Here is an 8,276-nt window from a genome sequence, read left to right as displayed (position 1 = left end):
CAGTCTTCACTGGCAAATGCCCTGACCACACCACCCAAGTCTTGGAAAGCAGACACAGGGACTGTGAGAATGAAGACGCGTGGGACAGTGTCGAATGCTTTGCACAAATCCAGGTAGATGACGTCAACTGCTCCACCCCTCTCCATCAGTTCTGTAGCCCCATCATAAAAGGCCACCAAATTGGTCAGGCAGGAATTCCCCTTAGTGAAGCCATGCTGGCTGTCATCAACCACCTTGTTGTTTTTCATGTGCCTTAGCATGCCTTCCAGGAGAATCTGCTCCAATGTTTTGCCAGGCATGGAGGTGAGACTGACTGGTCTGTAGCTCCCTGGGTCATACATTTTCCCCTCCTTGAAAATGGGGGTTATAGTTCCCTTTTTCCAGTCGTCGGGAACTTCACCTGACTGCCATGATTTGTCAAATATGATGGACAATTTATTTGCCAGCTCCTTCAGGACCCACGGATAGATTTCATCAGGTCCCATGGACTTGTGCATATTCAGGTTCTTATGATGGTCTAGAACCAGATCCTTTCCCACACTGGGCCTGGGATCTTCATTCTCACCGTCCCTGCATCTGCCTTCCAAGACTTGGATGGTGTGCTCAGAGCATTTGCCAGTGAAGACTGAGGCAAAGAAGTCATTAAGAACCTCATCCTTCTCCAAATCCTGTGTAGTCAGTTTTCCCAATAGCTTCCGGAGAGGCCCATGTTGTCCCTAGTCTGTCTTTTATTTGCAATGTTACCATAGAATCCCTTCCTGATATCTTTCACATCCCTAGCCAAGTTTCATTCTAACTGAGCCTTAGCTTTCCTAACCTGGTCCCTAGCTTCCCAGACAACATCCCTGTATTCTTGCCAGACCGCCTGTCCTTGCTTCCACCTTTTATAAGCCTCTTTTTTCCCTCAAAGTTTCCTCAGCAGCTCCTTATCCATCCAAGGAGGTCTCCTGGCCCTCCTGCTGCACTTCCTTCTAGTTGGGATGCATCAATCCTGAACTTGTAGCAGGCCATCCTTGAATATCAACTAACATTCTTGGGCCCCCCTGCCCTCTAGGGCATCTTCAACATTCTGCTGAACCCTGTGGTAGTTATACTGCTAATGTAAATCTATGTGTGCTTTGCCTTAGTAATGACTTGTTACTGGGTGAGGCAGGTGAAACTCTGCATTGACAATGAGCTGCAGGGACTGGGGTTGGCCAAATGCCTCCTGCCATAGTCAAGGGAAAGACTGGGTTGGCCTCTGCATTTGCCAACAAGAACCTTTATGTCCGCTGTTGGCTGCAACCCAGCAGGTGTTGAGCACTGGGGACACATGCTGTGCCAGACCTTGATGTGAGGGACGGCCTTCCCTATTATAAGAGGGCCGTCCAGGAGAGAAGGGCAGGCCAAGCAGCCTGTGGTTGGCACGACAGATCACAGAATCACAGAATCCCAAGGGTTGGAAGGGACCTCAAAAGATCATCTAGTCCAACCCCCTGCAAGAGCAGGGTAACCTAGAGTACATCACACAGGAACTTGTCCAGGCGGGCCTTGAATATCTCCAACGTAGGAGACTCCACAACCCCCCTGGGCAACCTGTTCCAGTGCTCTGCCACTCTCACAGTAAAAATGTTTTTCCTGATGTTCACATGGAACCTCCTATGCTCCAATTTACACCCATTGCCCTTTGTCCTATCACTGGACATCACTGAAAAAAACCTAGCTCCATCATCCTGACACTCACCCTTTACATATTTGTAAACATTGATGAGGTCACCCCTCAGTCTCCTCTTCTCCAAGGTAAAGAGACCCAGCTCCCTCAGCCTCTCCTCATAAGGGAGATGTTCCACTCCCTTAATCATCTTAGTGGCTCTGCGCTGGACTCTTTCAAGCAATTCCCTGTCCTTCTTGAACTGAGGGGCCCAGAACTGGACGCAATATTCCAGATGCGGCCTCACCAAGGCAGAATAGAGGGGGAGGAGAACCTCTCTTGACCTACTAACCACACCCTTTCTAATACACCCTAGGATGCCATTGGCCTTTTTGGGGCACATTGCTGGCTTATGGTCATCCTCCTATCCACCAGGACCCCCAGGTCCCTTTCCCCTTCGCTACTTTCCAGCAGGTCAACCCCCAACCTGTACAGGCACATGGGGTTGTTCTTCTCCAGATGCAAGACTCTACACTTGCCCTTGTTGAATTTCATCAAATTTCTCCCTGCCCATCTCTCCAGCCTATCCAGGTCTCGCTGAATGGCAGCACAGCCTTCTGGTGTGTCAGCCACTCCTCCCAGTTTAGTATCATCAGCAAACTTGCTGAGGGTACACTCAGTTCCCTCATCCGGGTCGTTGATGAAAATATTAAACAGCACTGGTCCCAGCACTGACCACTGAGGTACTCCACTAGTCACAGACCTCCAGCTAGATTCTGCCTCATTGACCACAACTCTGCCTTCTTCCCTTCAACCAGCTCTTGATCCACCTCACTACCTGATCATCAAGCCCACGCATTGGAAGCCATTGGAGCAGATGAAGTGTTTGATCTATATCATACCTCAATTAGTTGCAACCTTGTCTTAATTTTGTTTGCATTAAATTTCAAATGTATGCGGTGACTTGTTCTTGCAAACAGATGGGGTTGCAACTGTGACCTGCGACAGCATCTGTCACGCTGCCTCTGTAGGCTATGCATGGATGTAGGTGGATTCACATACGTACTTATATTTAGAATAGTTAGGGTTGGAAAGGACCTCAAGACCATCCAGTTCCAACCCCCCTGCCATGGGCAGGGACACCTCACACTAAACCATCCTACACAAGGCTTCATTCAACCTGGCCTTGAACACCGCCAGGGATGAAGCACTCACAACCTCCCTGGGCAACTGATTCCAGTGTCTCACCACCCTAACAGGAAAGAATTTCCTCCTTATATCCAATCTAAACTTCCCCTGTTAAAGTTTTAACCCGTTACCCCTTGTCCTGTCACTACAGTCCCTGACGAAGAGACCCTCCCCAGAATCCCTATAGGCCCCCTTCAGGTACTGGAAGGCTGCTATTAGGTCCCCACGCAGCCTTCTCTTCTCCAGGCTGAACAGCCCCAACTTCCTCAGCCTGTCTTCATACGGGAGGTGCTCCAGTCCCCTGATCTTCCTCGTGGCCCTCCTCTGGACTTGTTCCAACAGTTCCATGTCCTTTTTATGTTGAGGACACCAGAACTGCACACAATACTCCAGGTGAGGTCTCACAAGAGCAGAGTAGAGGGGCAAGATCACCTCCTTCGACCTGTTGGTCACGCTCCTTTTGATGCAGCCCAGGATACGGTTGGCTTTCTGGGCTGCGAGCGCACACTGCTGGCTCATGTTCATTTTCTCATCGACCAGCACCCCCAAGTCCTTCTCCGCAGGGCCGCTCTGAATCTCTTCTTTGCCCAGTCTGTAGCTGTGCCTGGGATTGCTCCAAACCAGGTGTAGGACCTTGCACTTGTCATGGTTGAACTTCATAAGGTTGGCATCAGCCCACCTCACAAGCGTGTCAAGGTCCCTCTGGATGGCATCCCTTCCCTCCAGCGTATCAACCGGACCACACAGCTTGGTATCATCGGCAAACTTGCTGAGGGTGCACTCAATCCCACTGTCCATGTCAGCGACGAAGATGTTAAACAAGACCGGTCCCAACACCGATCCCTGAGGGACACCACTCGTTACCGGTCTCCAGCTGGACATCGAGCCATTGACCACAACTCTTTGTGTGCGGCCATCCAGCCAGTTCTTTATCCACCGAGTGGTCCATCTATCAAATTGATATCTCTCCAATTTAGAGAGAAGGATGTCGTGTGGGACAGTGTCAAACGCTTTGCACAAGATAAAAAAAAATAAAAAATAAATATTCAGGGTCAGCACACCCGGAGTGCAAGGGATGAGCCTCGCCCTGGGAAAACCACCTGCTTGATCATGGTGTCTCCCCTGCCAGGTAAGTATACATAAGTGCTAAGCTAGAGACAGTGATGAGTGATTCATAGAACTCCCAGCCAGGGCCACTAGTGCCTGTCTTCCTGTACATTCATGGAAAGAAGTGGGAACCAACCTGTTGTAGGAGCTTAACTGAGGTATGGAAATATATCTATGGTAAAGGTAAGGAAGTTTGCCTCTTGGACCCTCAGCCACTGCTTGTTAGTGAGCTGATATCCCATTAATTCCTCCAGAAAAATTAAGGTAAAGAGACCAATTGCAAAAATCATACCCCTAAGGAGAGCTTTAGAAAAAGAAAATGGAAATGGATCTTGAACCTGCAAAGCCAAGACTAGTCCCAGACAAATCGGGGCAGAAAAGTTGAAAACAAAAATCTCAGCCTGTGTCTGTTTAATTCTGCAAAGAAGCAGGTCTAACTCATGGTGCATGAGAATGAGCTATAAAAGTGTCATAGTTTAAGCCCAGCCAGTAACTCAGAACCAAGCAGCTGCTTGCTCACTCTCCCCACTTCTTCCCCCCGCTCCTAGAGGGATGGGGAGGAGAACTGAAAGAATGTAAATCCCATGGGTTGAGATTAAAACAGTTCAGTAACTAAGGTACAATAAAAACTACTACCACCACCAATAATAATAATAAGGGAAATAAGAAGGGGAGAGAATACAATTGCTCACCACCTGCTGACCAATACCCAGCCTGACCTGAGCAGCAATCTGGGCCTTCTGGGTAAGTCCCTCCATTTACAGTACAGGGCATGACGTGCTTTGGTATGGAATACCCCTTGGGGTACTTTGGGTCTCTGCTTCCTCCCGGCTTCTTGTGCCCCTCCTCACTGGCAGAGCATGAGACTAAAAATCCTTGATCAAAGTAAACATTACTTAGCAAAAACTAAAAACATTGGTGTGTTATCAGCACTGTTCTCACAGTGTCGAAAACACAGCACTGCGCCAGCTACTAAGGAGAAAAAAGACTGCTACAGCTGAACCCAGGACATTTGCTCTGAGAATCTAAAGAGGTGTGTAAGCAGAGAGGAAACAGTGCTGTGAAATTCAGTACTTCAGTCTGAAAAAGTTGAGAAGTCAGGGAATGACAAGGTCAGTGCTGTTTCTGAATAAGGACAAGGTTATAGAGTTGATGTACTATCCTGGAAAAGTGCAAATTTCAAAGAGCTTATGCTTAGGAATAAAGTAGAATCATTGGCAGGGAAGAAGTGAAAGAGTAATCAGATTAGGGGTACTCAATGGAGAGAGAACAGCTCCCAGATATTTAGTTTAGGTGTTCATATGAAAGTGCATATGTGTGAATTAGGTGCCTAAGCAATTGGTACCTTAAACTAAAGTCAACAGAGAGGGAATTAATACAGTCAATAGAGGATGGTGTAAGATTCAGCTCAACATATGGTTGCACTGGTTGCCTCAACAGTCCTACTTAGCAAAGTGTACTGATGAAAAGCTTGATTCAGTTACCAAAACAGTGGCCATTTTTTGCCATCTGGGATGCCCTATATTATTTGAAACATTCCCTGGGGCTGGCAGATATGACCCAGGGCTATGGAAGATACATATCCTTTAGATCAAAATTTAGAGACTATATTATACTCCAGAAAATCTTAGACAACATCCGGTACATACTTTAGTCAACTGAATTGGACTTTAAACAGAGATCACAGATATTTGTCTCATTTGTACACACCTAAATGTAGTTGTCTCAATCTGTGATTGGAATCCCATTTCAGATAATCAATTATACTGAGATTAATTTGAACTCTGGACTTCCCATGCAAATGGGACTTGTATAAGTAGGAACATACAGAGATTTAAGCCTCACAACAGGATGTCTTTCTTATCAACTAGTGTGTAAGTCATGGAGCATAGTACAAGAAAGAAAGCACAACAAAGAGAATATGTGAGTTGTATATATAGAATTTGCATTGATACTGTCTTATTTATTTAGAAAGAAACTCTGAGATATGAACACTCAAGGAGACAAAAGTAGCTAGGCAAGAACTAAATAATTAAGACATTTCAAAAATCAGGGAAAGGGAAAATGCTTGCATTGGTTTGGGGAAACAAAACAAAACAAAACAAATCCACAAAAAAACCCCAAACAAACCAAAGCCAACAAAAAACAAAAACCAGAAAAAATACAGGAAATCATTGCCTATTCCTTTACCTACCAAAATATTCTTTAAAAGGAATAAAAGTAATATTTTCTATGAGGAAATTTCAGATTTGTTTTAAAACCTTGGTTTTCCATGAGAAAACTAAAATAAGGAAAATTGAAAATTGCAATATTCTTTCAGGATGGTTCTGATGTTTCATTCTGCATGTACAGGTAATTTATGGAAAATTATCTTCACAAAATGAAAGATGATGATTGTGGCATTTTTTCCCCTCTAAAAGAACTACAAATATTTGTGTCTATTTCACAGACAGCTTTACTGGTCAGTATCATTCTGTTTTGCCAGTGCTGTCATATGGCAACAGCAGAAGCATTATTAATATTATAATATTTATAATTATTTATAAGGATTTAATATTTTTAATAATATATAACATATAATATTTATAACTATTTTGTGCTACCGTTGGGAAAGGAATGGTTAGATTCCATCTGCTCATAATGTTCCCTATCTGTGACATGTCCTGTCCCTTTGGCTTCTCTACAGAAGTTTTGAACAGGTTATTTTTAGTCTTATTATTATTTCTTCCTGCCTGTGCTTTCAAGTTTCCCTCTGACTTTAATTAAAGTGTCCTTAGGCTTGTGCATGTAAAAAGCTAACAAGTTGTTGTGGTTTAAGCACAGCTAGCAACCCAGAACCACCCAGCCACTCGCTCACTCCCCCCCCTTCCTCTCCCTGCTCCCGGAGGGATGGGGAGGAGAATCGAAAGAATGTAACTCCCACGGGCTGAGATAACAACAGTCCAGTAACTAAGGTATAGCACAAACCACTACTGCTACCACCAATAATAATAATGATAAGGGAAATAACGAGGGGAGAGAATACAACTACTCACCACCCACCACCCATCCCGACGCCGGCAGTGATCTAGCCCTTCTGGGTAACTGCCCCCAGTTTCCATACTGGGCATGACGTACTGTGGTATGGAATACCTCTTTGGCTAGTTTGGGTCAGGTGTCCAGTCTCTGCTTCCTCCCAGCTTCCCGTCCTCCCTGGCAGATCATGAGACTCAGAAAGTCCTTGATCAGAGTAAACATTACTGAACAACAACTAAAAACATCGGTGTTATCAGCGCTGTTCCCAGGCTGAAAGTCAAAATCACAGCACTGCACCAGCTACTAAGAAGGAGAAAAATGACTGCTACTGCTGAACCCAGGACACAAGTTTACCCAGTCAATATCTCTCCTAATTACAATGCTAAGTAGGAGTTCAAGAGAGGAGAACATTAGTTTTTATGTGACACATGAAAGCCTGACATTGTATTTTGACAGGCCTGTTGTAGAGTACATGATGCCTCTAAAATGCATTTTAAAATTAATATCCCATCTTTTGCTACATAGAGCAAAAGACAGTTTGGCACGTTATTGAAGTGTTATATAAACAGTGGTAAGATCCAAAATATTACTTTTGGTTTTGCTTCTTACATGTAATAGCATTTACAGATGAAACAAATCTGTAGAGAACTTCTTCAAATTGAGGAACCTACAGCTGCTTGATGAAGGATTAGACAGTGGATCTTCACCATTAACAAACACAAGCTGTCATAGCATGCAATAAACACTGCAGGAGTAGAGGGCAACCACATTTTCTGTAGATGTGACAGATAGAAGGCATAATACAACCTCATTACTCTAGGAGTCTATGCACTAAAATACATTCTTTTCACCCCAATTGCCTTTATGATCACTATAAGCTGTAGGTCCCACACTGCAGGTGCTTAGAAAACCAGTTCATCCACTCTAGGCTGAAACTAATCATGCCAAGAGGCTTCATTTCTTCCCACTGCTTGCAAGAAGAGCCAAAGGTGACTAGCTTAGATGTCAGCACTGTAAGCATCTTCACTTAGTCACATGAGCCCCACCAATGTACCAATACCTCTATATTTTCTGTGTCCTCTTAAAATTTTAGCTCTCCAAGTAAGCATATAGTATGTAAACTAGTTGAGGAAGAAGACAAGCTGGGACTGGGAGAAAGGAAGAAGAGATGGTAGATATGATTACTGTATATTATCAGAGCCAAAACAAACAGGCAGTTTTTATTGAGCTTTTCTCTTTCCATGGAACATTTGTTACCATCGCAAAAGTTGGAATTTTCTTGGAAAATATAGTTTGGTTGAGGTCTTGAGATATTGCAGATAAGATCAAGAAACAG

The 8,276-nt window shown here is 44.5% G+C and overlaps 1 pseudogene; it reads right to left on the bottom strand.

Moving 5' to 3' along the window:
* Positions 1–3,809: 3,809 nt before the first annotated feature.
* On the bottom strand, positions 3,810–3,955 carry LOC136004511 (U1 spliceosomal RNA; annotated as a pseudogene).
* Positions 3,956–8,276: the final 4,321 nt, after the last annotated feature.

This window comes from Lathamus discolor, chromosome W (assembly GCF_037157495.1).
Source record: "Lathamus discolor isolate bLatDis1 chromosome W, bLatDis1.hap1, whole genome shotgun sequence".
Lineage (NCBI taxonomy): Eukaryota > Metazoa > Chordata > Aves > Psittaciformes > Psittacidae > Lathamus > Lathamus discolor.
This window is presented reverse-complemented; position numbering and strand designations above follow the sequence as displayed.